The sequence below is a fragment of the Lactuca serriola genome, chromosome 5 (genome assembly GCF_051521515.1).
Source record: "Lactuca serriola cultivar US96UC23 chromosome 5, Lser_US96UC23_V15, whole genome shotgun sequence".
In the NCBI taxonomy this organism is placed as follows: Eukaryota; Viridiplantae; Streptophyta; class Magnoliopsida; order Asterales; family Asteraceae; genus Lactuca; species Lactuca serriola.
In genome coordinates, this window is record NC_136412.1 from 75,628,050 (window position 1) to 75,644,877 (window position 16,828).

Here is a 16,828-nt window from a genome sequence, read left to right on the forward strand (position 1 = left end):
CTAATTAAAACACAATTCACAACTCGTAATAGAACTCATTTCAATATTAGTGCTAATTTTGGTTGTACGTTAAAAAAATAAGGCAATTTGCGTAAATGAATTATGCCATTTTAATACTTTCGAGATTTAAAAAAAAATACAAATTCATAAATAAAATAAGTGATAAGATTCGAATCAAACAGATATATCCTAATGAATAGAAAATTAAAAAGAAATGTTATTTCTTTAAATGGTCACGCATAATGCGTGAAAAAGAAAAAAACAGCTTGCGTCCTTTTAATGCGGGACCACTAAGGATGGACTAAAGTCTATGGCGGAAGTGTATAAAGTGAATCATGCGAAAAATCTTCCTAAGTTATAAATAGTTATATTATCATTTTACTAATATATTTTTTCAAATAATATGTACGTTCAAGTTTTTTTTTAAATTATGAATAACGTTGATCGGCTAACCATGCATGATGGATACGATGATACAACTAGAGGTGTAAAAAAAACCCGAATTCGACCCGACCCGAACCCAAATAATGTAAATAGGGTTGGGTTTAATCGAGTTTATTGGGCAACCCGAATAACCCGTAATATGTATAGAGTTGGGTTTCGGGTGTATAAAATTTCTCTTAATCGGGTTTGGGTTAACCCAATTAATCCGTTAAAACCTATAATTAATAACATGCTCTTATTACTTGTACTGTACAATACTATTTAGGCTTATGTGATTTACTTGTTAGTCATGCAAAAACAATAAGTGTATTCATAAACACACGCCTCAAACCCTCACAAGTCTCAAAACATACGTCTCAAACCCTCGCAACTCGCAAGTTCTTTTTTGGTCGTCAAGTTCTACGATCCTCTTTCAAGAACACGGTAAGAATAAGGTCTTGCAAAATCTTTATGTTTTCACATATTAAACTCTCAATCGTCTTCCCATTCTTGATTTTTTTGCTTATTCGTTGAATATGTTATATGTATTTCATAAGAATGTGTTTGCTTCTTTGCTTAAAATCACAATAGCATTGTTTATTTATTGTCGCAGAAAATTAGAACCAAGAATTCTATTTGCCGAATTTGTATTTAGTATTTGCAGAAAATTATATTGTTTGTAGTTCTCAATCGAATTCCATTAATTAATGATATGTAGGATTGCTTTGTTGAAAGTCAAAATTAATAAATTTTGTAAATGGTTATTGATTGATTTTCATGGCTCAAAGTTATAGGATTTAATGATTTGTTAACTCTAACCAATTCATAGGTGAAACTGTGAAAGTAGAATTTAATGGCTTGTTAACCGTAACCTATTCGTTTGACCCGATACCCAATCAGGTTAACCCGATTAAGAACCCTATATACGATGACATTTTTTTTGGGGTATGTTAAGTAAAGATCTTGAAGACCATTAAAGCATCTCTAATAGTTAATTTATACTATAATTTAATATTTTTACTCAATATTATTGACATGCCATCCTTTTATTAGATTTAACCTCTAATTAAATATATCCAATAATTAATCTCTTTCAATAATGTTTTTTTTTTTTTTTTTTTTTTTTTTTAAATTTAACAAATCTATCTTTATCTATTTAAAATGTTCTATATAATCCATTCCATATAGTTAGTCAATTTTAAAAACATATTATATTTTAATACAAACTATTTTAATAAAGATTATCATTATAAATTTATATTTCATAAATAGAATATCAATAAATATTTAGTAAAACTAATTACCTAGTAATAAATTAATAAATTAAAAACAAAAATATACTTAAATAGTAAAATAAAATATGAGTAGAAGATGAGGTGGTTGAATGTATAAAATATTAAATTATATATTGACCACTAATATTTATTGAATGATCAATAAAAATAAATAAATAAACTTATTTTAATGATGATAAGTATTCAATATAAATAAATAACTAAATAAATAAATAAATAAATAAGCTTGAAAAAAAGGCTTCCCATTCTATTATTATAAATATATGAAACCCCAACTTCTAATAAACAATAGATTTTAAATTTTTATTCTTTTTATCAAAATTACTTGCTTTCGCATCATTTTCATTAGGTTTAACCACTTATTAAATGATATTTTAATGGTTAACTTTTTTTAATATTTTTTTTTATAAAATTTAACTTATATATTCTTATCTATTTAAAATGTTTTATATAATTTACATAATCCACTTTATTTAGTTAGTTATTTTAACACATTTCAACAAAGCATTATGTACAAAATAAATTTATTTTTCTTTGGAACCCGTATAAATATCTTTTTTACAACAAGAATATTTGATTTTGACATATGTGGGCTGTATGTAATCCCAAGGAGTACAAGACATTTGCTAGTTCTCTACTAGCCATATTTCTTTTTGCAATAATAATATTTAATTTTTTCTATTGATTAAATCTTATCGACTGGAATGTCCCTTTAAATCGTAAAAAATATATAATAAATGCAAATATAAATAACTATTATTAGACATTTATTATTTCTTTTTGTTATATTTTCCTTTTAAATCGTGCCAATTTGTTTTCTTAAACTTACAAATACTAAGAAATTCCTTATTAGTTTCTAGTTTAAGGAATTTGTTGTGCCTTTGGATCTGAGGTACTGTGTAAGGTAAATGATTGGTTTTTTTTATTTGTCCATAGGATTTTGTTTGTTTTCTAGTTTGTTTTACAGGTAACATGAATATAACAAAAGATTATGACATTTGTTCTGCGTTGATTTTTAAAGTGGGTTTCTTTATTTTGAATAAAACGGGATTGTTTAATCGGAAAGTAGTTGTGACGTTATATTTTTTATTTTATTTTTTGTTTTCATTTTTGTAAGCAGATTAAGGGAAAGTATGTTGGAATATCAGGCCCTTAATATCACTCACAAATAACGTAGTAAAAGCAAAACAAATGATCTCAAGGTGGAACAATTTTTTTTATATTATTCATGCATCGAAAACAGAAAAATACACCCTATTTTATACTAAGAAAATGTTAAATCTAACTAACAACTTTCCCATAGTCCTTGCTAAACTGAAGTTATGCCTATTATTTTCCATGAGACTAACTAGACCGAGTCAGACTTACTTCTAATACTCTTCCAAGGTTTTCTATTTTTTTTTTTATTTTCTACATAAAGAAAACATTGGACCCAAATGACCCATTCAAACTCGTAACCGACTTGACTTGTACTTTACCCAAACCATCAACAGTAACCCAACATTCACCCCCATTAATCTTGATAATATTGATCTTGCTTCTCTTGCTATCCGAATCGTTATGATTCAATCTCGCTACTTGCTTTAATAACAAAATGTTCTTATCTCTTACTCCTGTTAAACTTTCTATTTTCTTGCTTGATTCGAACTCTCTTGTTTGCTCACTTCGAATCTTATTGTTTGCTTGTAACTTGATATTCAAACCACCTAGGTTTGATCTTGCTATCTTGTTGTAATCTTTCTCCATCTTGCCTAGACTTCTTGCTGTCTCTTGCTTCGATTTTTTTTTTCACTCTTGCTTGCCAGGGTCTTTCTTTTTCTTTGTTTCTCGAACAAAAGTGATCACTTGTTGCTTGCTTTCTTGCTTCATTTCTTATGCTTCTTAACTACTACTTGTGATTTTGTTGCTACTTGCTACTTGCTTTCTTGCTACTGATCAATGGATCAATCGATCTTCATATCACCAAACTTCTTGCTTTTATCCTCTCTTTCTTTCTAAGAACTAGGTATTAACCTAGCTGCTAATGATACTAAGTGTTGGAATATCAGGCCCTTAATATCACTCACAAATAACACAGTAAAAGTAAAAAAAGATCTCAAGGTGGGAAATTTTCATTTATATAACTCATGCATCGAAAACAGAAAAATACACCCTATTTTGTACTAAGAAAATATTAAATCTAACTAACAACTTTCCCACGTAGTCCTTACTAAATTGAAGTTATGCATATTATTTTCCATGAGACTCGGTCTACACAATACCAAGTCAGACTTACTTCTAATACTCTTCAAAACTTTTCTATTTCTTTTATTTTTTGCATAAAGAAAACATTGGACCCAAATGACCCATTCAAACCCGTAACTGACTTGACCAATACTTTACCCGAACCATCAAGATTATCCCAACAAAGTAACACTAACACTTCGTTTATTTATATATTAGTATGGAAGGGATTACATTTCCTAAAAGATGGATACGGTGTTGCTAGGGGAAAACGTGACTACAACGTAAACTTTATGCCTACTTTTACTTAGAAGATGCATTCTTCATTGTGTGTTTGTACCTTTCGATTCTTTTCTGAATTGATCCTTCCATAAAGGCGATATTGTCCTCCATAGACTGGTCTTTAACACTAGCGTCTTCAATAATGTTTTTTAGGATTTTCAAATTAGGGTGGTCTACCTATGTGGAGACGGTGGTGTGAGACATGTTTTTATGTTGAATCCTTCATGTTGTTTCATTTGAGTTGCTTCCATAATGTCATCTACCTCTTGGAGGTAAGTAATGAGTGCTAGAAGAACGTTGTTGAGTTCTTTATTCTTCATTTATTTTTGTTTTTGGGTTGGAATTACTAATTTCTGTAATGTATGTGTTTGTGGGGTTGTGTTTTTATATAGGAATGTAATGTGAGAGGTGGATTTTTATATCGACGTGGACATATATAGCATTGTATGCGTGGCATTGTTTTTGTAGTAGCTTATATTACTCATGTTATTGAACCCTATATAGATTATGAGGTGGCTTATTTTCCTAATTTTACTGATAGTCCTATGCTAGTTTATAGTGGTTATGGATTTAATAAAGATATAGACATGGGTTGTAACTTTATATTTGTGATTTGATTATAGAAAACAAGTGCAAAAATGGTCCCTGTGGTATGCATATTTTCCAAGGTTTGGTCCAAAGCTTGACTTTTTTTGGTTTCATGGTCCTTTTGGCCTGGTTTTTATGTGGAAATCCCCCCCCCCCCCTAACTCCCATTAAATTGTTGTTGTTAACACCATCATGTGCCTCCACTATGAGGATATTTTTGTATTTTCAACATTTAGGGACCATTTTTGAAGATAGAGTGTCAACACATACTTTAATCTTTTACTTCCTCATTTACAATCCCAAAGACACGTCAACTCCTTACCTCACTCACTCTTCATTCTACTCCATTAGAACCTACAAAAAACCCTATTTTCTTATCTAAAAGCTCTAATCGAAGCAACAAAGAGTAGGTGATTTCATACATTAAATTCGAAATGGTGTATGTAATGTGGCAGGTCGGACCAAAAACAAAGTTATTGACGTATCATCCATGCATGGTAAGTTTATCTATTTTTCTTTAATTTCCTGTAAAGCATTTCCCTTGATTTTAAAACTAAAAAACGCTTAAGTTTGACTTTGTATTCATGCAAAATTTTTACTTTGCAGCGGGTGCACCCACATGGTTTAGTATTAAGCTACATCACGGTGGGAAGTTTACTAAGTTACCTGATATAAGAAAAGAGAAAAGGTGCAGCCTTGGGGAAATACACAAGTTATCTTTCGTAGTTGTCATAAATTTAAAAGTAAAAAAGAATTAAAGTAGTAAATTGATTTCCATGCACTAGAAACAAGAAGGAATATGTTCTTTAAAAAATGACAACTTAAAGCTACCAACCGAGACACCACACTGAAGATAGGTGTATGGTCTAAGGCTAACCCTGCTTCCCCTACTATGTAATTGAGGAGGATTTATGTTTGCTTGGTTCCACTCAAAAAAAGTTTCAAGGCATTCCTTAGGGACTTAGTAGGTTTTTATGGTGCCTTCATGAAAGGCCCATTCCATAGTCAAGTTCTTTTAGCAGTAAGTTTGGATTCCAACAATGAAATTTATCCCTTAGCCTATGTAATTATTGTGTCTGAAAAAACAACTGGTTGGAACTGGTTTTTAGAACACCTTGGGGATGACTTGGATCTTGGAATAAACTCAAATTATACTTTCATAAATGACATGCAAAAGGTAAGACATACATATATATTTTTTCATTTTCAATGTACGCTTTTAATTCTAATTATTAAGTTTGATTCATGTAGGGTTTATATACTTCAATTTGTGAATTGTTTCCTAATGCTGAGCATAGGTATTGTATTAGACATATTCATGACAATATGAGAAAGAAGTAGGGACAAACTGAGTATAGGGACCACTTATAGAGGTATACATCAACACTCACCATTCCTGAATTTGATCATTTGATGAAAGAGTTTAGCCATTATGATAGGGAGGAATGTGAGTGATTGAAGCAGATTCCTCCTATATATTGGGCAAGGAGTCATTTTTCAGGTAGTTCTGTATGCTTCAATATGCACATTATATTGTACAATTATTTATAATTATATTAATTCTTTATTATTTTCATGTACAACAAGAAGAGAGGTTTCTGATGTGTTGATTTCAAACATCGTGAGGTGTTTAATGGGAAGATAGAGAAAGTAAGGGACAAATATGTCATTGAATATTTAGAGTACATTAGGGAATACCTAATGAAGAGGATATGCAAAGTCATGAAGGAAATGATAAAGGTTAAAGGTCCACTTACACCAATAGCAACAAACATCGTAGATGCCCGAAAAGCAGTTGCTTCACAATATATTGCTAGGTGGAATGGGGGAGATAAGTATCGGTTAACTGGAGATTTAAAAGATCAACATGTTGTGGATGTTAGGAGGCAAACCTGTAGTAGCAGAAAATGGGAATTAATTTGAATTCCTTGCAGACATGTAGTTGCAACTCTCAATGAAATGAGCAAAGACTCAAAGCATGAGCTTTAGATTTACAAATGGGTACACGGGGTCTATTAGCTAGATACATGGAAAAAAGCACACTCTATTAAGGTGGAACCAATTAAGGGGAGAGCCATGTGGCCCAAAACTAATTGTCCAACAAAGCTAATTCCTCCTCCCCCTCCCCCCCCCCCCCCCCCACATCGCACTTAGGTGGGAAGGACTAAGAAAAAGAGAAGACAGAGTATGGGTGAAAGGTTGAGCAAAAATCAGAAGGGGAGTCAAGGTGATTGAGTCAATGCTACACAAGAAAAAGGATCCCTTAGACCAACAAATGATGGAGCGTAGAAGCTATCAAGGAAGCATATCAGTGTTACTTGTAGCAAATGCAAGAATAAGGGACACAACTCTAGGACATGTAAAGGGAAAGGTGGGAATCAGTCCAAGAAGTAAGCTTTGATGACGTTGGTATGGTTTCATGCAGGTATTTTTCTGTGATTTTGGTTATATACTGTTGAAAACTTGGTTATTATTGTTAGACTTATATGTATGGTGCAATGACACTTTGATTGTATTTTGGTTGTTATGTTTAGACTCTTAGGTATTGTTTCATGATTTACTTATGTATGGTGGAATGAAACATTTATGCTTAACTTGGTAATGTATTTTTGTTCTATTGATGTAGTTAATGAAATATGCATTTTGGTTAAATTTTGATAATATTTTGGTAATGTACTTTTGGTCTATTAATATGCTTATTTTTATACATTTTGGTCATACTTTGATATATATATATATATATATATATATATATATATATATATATATATATATCATACTTTTACACCTACCATATATATCATTAACAACATAATCATTACAAACATGATCAAATCAACTTACAACAAAAGAACCCCATTTTCTAATAATACCCTTCATCCCTTGATCAAAAAATCCCCTCTATTTGTCTAACCCTAAACCCTACACAGACCAAATACCAAGGATAACAATCACAAAAAGCCAACTTCCAAATAGATAGATATTTAGTTTCAAAGATTTGTTGGGTTTTGAGCACTATAACACTCGTATGGTGCACATGCAACCCAAAGTGCTCTGGATCTATGTTTTCTCTAATTATACATGTATTTTCAATTTTTCTAAAGCATTCTCCCTATTTAACATACAATTGAAGCTATACAATATAAACTTGGCTTGGATGCTTACCTCTTGAGTAGGGTGGAGTTCTTGACCTTTGAAAGCTTGAGCACCTCAAGTGTGATGCCTCTATTGGTTCATGAACACCAAAATGCAAGAGGAGGCTAAATAGAATAAGTTGTCTATCTCTAAGAGATGGTGTAACCGATTTTGGATCTAGGGGGTTCTATTTATAGTGTTGCACATGCTCGGGTTACACTTTGCAAACCCTAATAACCCATGACTTTCCACATTCTCATGCTCCATGGGTTTAACCTCCATGGACTATCCATAGATTAGTTTAGCCCACATACATAATCATGGATCATTGGCCACACTACAGGAATGATTGATTTACATAATCAATCCCCCTATATTTAATTAGTCTCTTTTGATCACAAAATTAATTCCAAAATAATTCTTGATCAATACTAATTAAACAATATGATTTCATATTAATATATTATACTTGTACTATATTAATAAGCCATAAACAACCTTATTCCCCAAATCCATCCTATCAAGTTACACTGATGAAGGCAACCCAAAAAGGACCATGCTACAATCGGGTCAAGTACATCCCAGTTATTTTTATGGGGTTAGACACTGTGACAACCCGAAATTTTCCATCCAGTTCAGTCAAATACTTCATTAAAAGTCAAACTCATTGCTGTTATCTTTTAGCACAATTAGGAGTTTATTTGAGCGTTCTGAGCCTTGTACACTTAAGGAATAAGTGTCAGGGTTTATCTGCTGAATCAATAGCTCAAAGAACAAGTCTGGAACACCTTGACCAGGAGTTCACGGCCACCACATGGGAGTTTATGGCCGTAAACTCCATGTGGGCCGTAAACTCCTCCTATAAGGTCAAGTTCTGGCCATTTGTTTCATTTCTTTCCTCCTCTTGGCCCAAATCCTCTCAACTATCATCCCGGTCTTTGTCCCCGATCTTCAAATCTCATAAGTTTATTGTCTTAACTAGTTAATATCTTGCATGAACTAGTAATCTTACATGATTTCATCCGTGAAATCATTCCATTTTGTAGATCTTCAAGTTTCACCAAGAACACACACTAGTGTTCTTGGCCAAAACCGACCATTCAAGCTCCTAGATCGTAAGTACTCTTGTTCTAAATCATTGTACACTAGGTTTATCATGTTTAAGGCTTAGAAAACATTGGGAATCACAGCATTCAAGGAGTTTACGGCCAAGACATGTTCTTGTTCTTGGGCTATAAACCCCTTTTAAGGGTGCAAATGACACCCTTACACCTTAGTAAGCCTTGGATATTAGCATAGAACCTTACACCATTGAACTAAGGACTTTAATACACAATTCGGTACCTCATACCATGAGTTTACAGCCATAAACTCATGGGGAAGTGGTCCCCAGACAGCAAACACCATACAAGTCCATTCTTGGACCTTAAACCCACCCAACCTCTTGTTTAAGCCTTGGAACACTTAACAACTTAAGTTATAATAGTTTTAAGCCTCATTTGGTGACCTAATTGAGAGTTTATGGCCAGGAGTAAACTCCCCTAGGCCATAAACTTCAACAAACATGGTCCATTGACCATAAACTCCCTTATATGGCCTTGCACTCCTTTGTTGCAACCCGATAGCCTCCTAACACTTTGACCAAAGTGTTTTCCTCACATTAGGATGTTTATACATGTCTAATTAGTGTTATAATCACTATATATACATACATATATATATATATATATATATATATATACATATGTCTTCATATGTTATTAGGATCATTGTGTGTGTCTAAGTCTTCACTTGACACCAAGCACTTGTCCGACACTTCCATCCGGTCTACTCGCTGTAGGTGAGTTCATACCCCTTAATTAACCTTTTAAATGTTTCTAAATGTTTATAAATGCTTTATGGGGGAATACAAGTTGAATCATGCTAATTGTTATATCAATCACATTTGATTAATAACTAGCATGCAAATGGATTTACTATACACTAACTGTTTTAGCAAATAGATTTATTCAAATGACTTTCTTAAACGTTTTTACATGTTTAAAACTCTTTATCAAACTGTCTTAAATACGGTATGTTTCCTTTCAAAGTCTATTACAAATGTGCTTCTAACAAAGGTTTTCCTTATACTTAAACTGTCTTATCAAACAAAATACTTTCAATCGTTTTATAAACTGACATCAAGTCATCAATTCTTAGTATTAAACTTTCAAAGGTTTTACAAAAACTTCTTTTATGGTTTAATATTGTCAAATGCATGCCTAGATATGTATAGTTATATAAATAATGTTTAAAGGACTTAGGACGGTTAGTTCGCTTTATTTCATTTTCCTTGTTGGGATGTGGCCTTAGGGCATCGGTTGCTTGTCCGAATGTCGTCTAAATATTAGTTATATATCATGTATAGATATATAGACATAAAATTTCCAGTAGTCAGTTCAGTACCTTTGGGTAGCAAAGGTATACTTTCGGTGATACACGTACATTACTTGTAACTATAATAGGCAAAGTTAGGAGATACTACTTGCCATTCCAAGTACAAGGAATCACACAAGAGTCAGTTCATTCATGAATCTATACTAATACATTACATGTTACATGAATACGTTTACATAGTTACGCTTACATGAATACGTTTAGATAGATACGCTTACACGAATACGTTTACATAGATACGCTTACATAAATGCGCTTATAATACACGATAACATAACAGACATAAGAAGGTGCTATAGCATGGAACAAGTTCATGATCTAACTATACTAATGAATCTATAATGCTTTGTGATAGTTATATTGGGTATACATGATTATAGTAATGTGGATGTTCACGGCTTGCAATCATGAGTCGCGTTTAGTTCCTAAAATCTCTTGATAGGGAGTGTTTAGTATGGGATCTAGCCATCACATTATGCCTTAACCCTCAATTAAGGCAAACTAGTACAAAAGTAGTCACTTATTACAAATACTACAGTACTTACACTGTATATACGACAATTACAAAAGGATAAAACTCCAGTTAATATATTATTAATACCTTTACCAGGTGTCATAATCACATAATTGATGAGGTAGATTAGATTATAATAATAATAGTCATACAGCTGGGTCTTGATAGAAGGCTACTTTCAAAACAGTCGGGCCTTGGTAGAAGGCTACTTTCAAAACAGTTAGGTCTTGGTAGAAGACTTTTTTATACTAGTAGGAATCATAGGTGTTGGGTCCAGAAGGTGTTGCGTCTTGGGCTCGGCTCTTAGCCATGTTTTGTATCCGGATTGGGCCTGTCCATCCGTGATTTATTTGTTAGGGTTAGAGTATTTATAGATGCTTGCATGCATCTTAGTACGTAAGATTTTACAGATAATTTAATATCGTTCATTGTTCTTATCGATTGTAAACCCTAAAGCCTCTACAACGGAAGTTCTTTGTCGAGCTCTGCTGAGGCTTGAATCATTTGAATCATTAAGCATACTGTTGATTTCATCTCTTGTTTATTACTTTGTCTGAATCGTTTTGCCAAACCTATGTAAGATCTAAACGATCTAAGAGATTTATATCTCTTCAATTGGTATCAGAGCAGGAGGCTTTGTAATTCATACACATCTCTTCTGTGAAAGAAGTGATTAGGGTTTATTCCGCATTAACTGATATTTATTGAGCCGTCACTCCATAATTGTCGTATCTCATTATTTATTCGTTTTGCCCTAATATTACATATTACAAGTCTGATCTTGCAACAGGTTAAACAATCAAGCATGGACGATTTTCAATCCAATCCTATCAACATCTCAAACAGTATTGGATCAACAACAAAGATTCCAATTCTTTACACTCAAGATTACGAGGTTTGGGCGCATCATTTCAAAGACTACGTTATTGGATCTGAAGATAATGGGTATCTAATATGGGAAGCCATTGTGTCTGGACCATTTGCTCATTCAGGAACATCTAGAATTATTAAAACTCAAAAGGAGTATAATGATTTGTTAAAAGATGTGAAAGACGTCGCTCAGGATGAAAAGGAGAAGTTTCAGTGCAACATCAAAGCATTGAGACTGATTTGATTCGCTCTTCAATCTGACATGTTTAGATTGGTGAGTTCCTGCAATACTGCTAAAGAAATCTAGGATCGGCTGCGAGAGCTATATTCCACAGATGAAGATTTGGAGCACTCAATTCAGACCTTGCTTTTGTCTGAGTTTGGAGAGTTCAAGCAAAATCCTGGTGAGTCTGTTACACAGACGTTTGATCGCTTCAATCATCTTCTTAGCAAGATGATCAAACATGATATCGAAAGGAAGCTTATTGAACAGAAGGTCACTTTTCTGAATGGCTTAAGATCCGAATGGAGAGCTGTTGTGTCTACAGTTAAACCACACGAGCAATTCAAATCATATTCGCTGGCAAAACTGGTGGGAATTCTAAAATCCCAAGAAAAGATAGTGATGCAAGATAAAAGTGTGGTCTCAAACTTGAGGTCCTTGGCCCTCCTGGCTAAAAGTAAGAATGCAGTAGAAGACGAAGATCTGAACCTGGAGGACTACGATCTAACTTCAGAAGATTATGCTATGATGGTGTCCAATCGCAAAAGGTTCATCAAGAAGAAGTTTCCTACCAATAAGAACCGAAATTGGCAGGGAAGCTACAGTTATGAAAAAGTAAGGGAGGAGCCGAAGACTGAAGAACCAAAGAAAGAGGCGAAGGTTGACACGGATTCTGGTGTCATCTGTTATTACTGTTGAGGAAAGAATCATTACGCCAAAGATTGTGTTTTAAAGAAAATGACTGAGAAAGATGAGGATAAAGATGAAGAGGCAATCCTTATGAAAAAGCTGGAGGAGATTAAAAGGAAGAAAGCTGCTACTAATCCTTCTATGAATGCTCTTATTGTATAGGGTTTGGCAGAGGATGACGAGTTCGGTGGCATACAGGTGTGGTCGACCGACTCAGAAGATGATGAGGTGAGAAAACCTTCTCATGGAAAGGCTTATGTCGCAAGAGGTGGTGAAAGCAGTGGAAAGTGCCTGATGGTGACTGACGTATCTCACATGAGGGGATATAATACTGATGGTGGAAATGAAGACACCAAGGAGCGAGAGGACTTATGCTTCACAGCAAAACCTCTCAGTGTGCAGATCAGTGAACTTGATGAACTGATCAAAAAGGTACAATCTCTTTTTGTTTCATTCAAAATTCCACAGAAATCATATGAAAAGGAATTAAATAACTTGAATTCAAGAATCTCAAATCTAGATAGTTGTTTAACTCAAACACAGGTCACAAATTCTAACCTGACTGACCAAATAAGCAGGGTGTCATCCAAGAGTGAGGAGCGAAGGATGTGGATTGAGCAGAAGGAGTTGGAGATCATTAAGACTAGAGATAAAAACATTTATTTGCAAAGAGATAATTTGAAATTGTTAAAACAAAGGAATGTTTTTTGTTTAATCGCTAAAAGGCTTTATGCTAACATTACTCAACTGCATCTGAATTGTGAAATAGGGCAGAAGATACATCGCATGATTTTACCCTTCCTTGAGTTTAAGGAGGATGAAATCGATGCAGAAGCATACAACTGTGAAAGTGTTGTATCTTCCGATGATGTGAATCCTACTTATATGTATGGTCTGGACAAAACAGAATCTTTTATAAAGTCCAAAGACCATAAGGACATGCTTAAAGATCTTCTGGATGAAAATGATAAGCTGAAAATCAAGACCGAAACCATACAAAAATTCGACTCATTGAGTGCCAAATTAAGTTCAGAAAACAATATCGATGTTGAAAACGCATCTGAACTTAATGAGGACGATGATATGAGTGAAATTTCTGTAGAGGATGAATTCGACTGTTCGGAATTTGTCAAGAGCGAACCTGCAAACCACAAAAACCTGATTTCTGAAAATTCTGTAGAATTCGCTCGCTTGTCCAAATCTAAGTCCCCAGTCCTTAAAGAAAAAGATGTTGTGTTTCAGAAGGTTAGAACTACTCCAAATAAGGTATATAAAGTCACAGGAGTAACCGAACATCAAACTGTTGAACTCACTGCCATGGTGAACGAAGACAATGCAGATGGTTGTGATGGGTTTTTCTGGTCAGCTCCTATAGACAATGCAGACGAAACAGTTGGTCTGTCAGAGCGAATGTCCTGGAAAACCAAAGGAAGATATGTACCAGAGCCACTGAATAAGCTTGACAACTTTGACGTACCAAGTACAAGTGGCACAAAAGAAATACTTGTAGAAGAAGTCACCTCCACAAGCGAAACCTCATCTATGAAGAGTGAACCGGCTGCCAAGAAGCTGAAACAAAAAGCTAATATCCATAGACAACCGAAACAGGTGAAAAATCAAAAGCAGCAGAGAAACCTGAGATACAAAAAGAATCTCTCAGAGCAAAAGCAGTTTTGGCGCTCTCAAAATGCTCACTTCTCTTATCCTAATAAAGATTCAAAGTCAGGGAAAAAGACTTTCAGGCCACATGAAGAACAGAACCGAAAGGAGAGGTTCAGACCTGAGAGCAACAGCAACCGAAAGGAGAGGTTCGGTCCTGAGAGCAACATGAACCGAAAGGATAGGTTAGGTCCGACCAACAACACTCAAAAATCCAACTTCGGCTCATCAGCAAGTAGCTACCGAAGGTCCAAGTTCGATCCCTCTAATGACCATAAACAAAAAGGTCATTTCGAACCACAAGTCAGGAAAAATTCCCATTCTAAATTCTCTTTTTCTAATTCTTCTCATTCTTAATTCTCTTCTAAACCTAATTCTGTTCCTGCACAAAATTCAAAATCATCAACGAACTTAAAAGGAAAGTTGAAGACTCCTTTAGTCAAGGAAGACCGAAAGCAGAATAATGCCCAAACACCAGAATCTGAAACCAAAACGTCTGTAGCTAACTCTAACAAAATCAAAGTGTTTACTATTAAGAGAAAATATGAAACAACCTTAGTAAAACGAACATATCTTGTTGATGTTTCTATTACTATTCCTATTCCTGTGAAAGGCTCATGTGAACCCAAGAAACTTTGGGTTCCTAAATCTGCTTAATTTTTGCAGGTTATTAGTGACGAACAGTTTGATGAAGAATGGTACATTGACAGTGGCTGCTCACGTCACATGACAGGAAGAAAGGAAGAGCTAAGGGAGTTTCGATCTCTTCAAAATGGTGGCAATGTCAAGTTCGGTAACAACTCCTATAAAATGATAAAGAGTTATGGGATGATAACTAATGGAGACTTCACAATAAGAAAGGTGGCATACGTTGAAGGGTTGCAACATAATCTCATCAGTGTATCTCAACTGGTGGGAGGTACTGGTCTTAAAGTTTCTTTCGACGACGAAGGTTCAGAGATTATAGAGAAGAAATCCAACAAGGTCATCCTCAAATCAGACCGAAAAGGCGAAATGTTTCCTCTAAATCTCAAACCAATCAAAGGAAATCCAGCTATATGTCTTTTGTCCAAAGCTCATTCTGACGAAAGCTAGTTGTGGCACCAAAGGCTCTCACATGTCAACTTCAAAGACATCAACAAGCTTGTCACTGGAGGTCATGTTCGGGGTCTTCCATTACTCAAGTTTGATCGAGAACACTTGTGTGCTGCATGCGAAATGGGGAAACAAAGTCGTCAAAGTCACCCATCAATTATAAACACAAAAGTTGTTGAACCACTTGAGTTGCTTCACATCGACTTGTGTGGTCCATCATCAATCGAAAGCATTGGCGGTAGCAAGTATATTCTTGTTATTGTTGATGATTTCTCACGTTTTACATGGGTGTTCTTTCTGAAGCACAAATCTGCGGCCACTCCTAAGCTAAAAATGTTTATCAAGCAGGTTGAAGTGCAACTGAGAAAAGTCGTTCGAAACATTAGGAGCGACAATGGACTGGAGTTCAAGAACAAAGAATTTGAAGACTTTTTGGCAGAAAAAGGAACCAGTCACAACTTCTCATCCCCTTACACGCCTCAACAGAATGGTATTGTCGAAAGGCGAAACCGATCCTTGTGTGAGGCAGCCCGAACTATGCTAAGTTTCACTTTTCTTCCCTTATATTTCTGGGTTGATGCTATTGCTGTGGCATGCTTTATGCAGAACAGGTCTTATCTCAATAGGCGTTTCTCTCTCACTCCTTATGAGATCATCAATAACAGGAAGCCGAATGTAAAATTCTTTCATGTGTTCGGTTCACGATACTTCATCTTCAACTCCAAAGAACATCGTAACAAGTTTGATGTTAAAGCAGACGAAGGAATTTTTATGGGATATTCTCTCACTTCAAAAGCATATCGGGTTTTAAAGAAGCGTTCTAGAAAGATTGAAGAAACCTATTATGTGACTTTCGATGACAGCTACGTCAAGAAGCTAAAGACTACTGAAGGAGAAATTGGAGAGATTTTCTCTCAAACAGGTCAAGTCACAGCCACGATTGCCAATTTATTTGATCAGTTTGTGGACTTATTCGATGAACCTGAGAAAGCCACTATCTCGGAAGTCAAGGCGGCAGACAACAAAATGTGTGACAAAGAGCATGTTCCAAACGAACCTCCTCAGCACGGCGCTTCAGTTGAGGGGGAGAATCCATTCTCTTCAAATCAATCGAACACACACTTTCAGGGGGAGAACTCTATCCCAGTGGCACCCGAAGGTCCTACATCACCTGAAAGTCCTGCATCAACCGAAGGTCCTGCATCACCCGAAGGTCCTGTAGCACCCGAACGTCCAGCCACACCCGAAAGTCCAGAAGCACCAGAAAGTCCAGCTACACCTGAGAGTTCTTTTGCACCTGAAGGTCTGAACCAACCTGAAACACCAAATGATTCATCATCAGTCAAGGGGGAGAATTCTGATATGTTCTATTTTGACGATAGTCAATCTGAATTG

The 16,828-nt window shown here is 34.8% G+C and overlaps 1 long non-coding RNA gene across 9 annotated transcripts; it reads left to right on the forward strand.

Annotated features, from left to right (window-relative positions):
- The first annotated feature begins 495 nt into the window (after window positions 1-495).
- On the forward strand, window positions 496-7,463 carry LOC145052638 (uncharacterized). Of its 9 annotated transcripts, none has more exons than XR_013684117.1 (6): window positions 496-867; window positions 4,161-4,495; window positions 5,267-5,308; window positions 5,418-5,832; window positions 5,921-6,312; window positions 6,402-7,463. It is a non-coding gene; the product is annotated as an uncharacterized LOC145052638 (long non-coding RNA). The 9 variants fall into 9 exon arrangements; XR_013684114.1 differs by having other exon boundaries at window positions 499-867; window positions 4,161-4,225; window positions 4,377-4,495; window positions 5,418-6,312; XR_013684111.1 differs by having other exon boundaries at window positions 500-867; window positions 5,418-5,988; window positions 6,063-6,312.
- The last annotated feature ends 9,365 nt before the right edge of the window (window positions 7,464-16,828 follow it).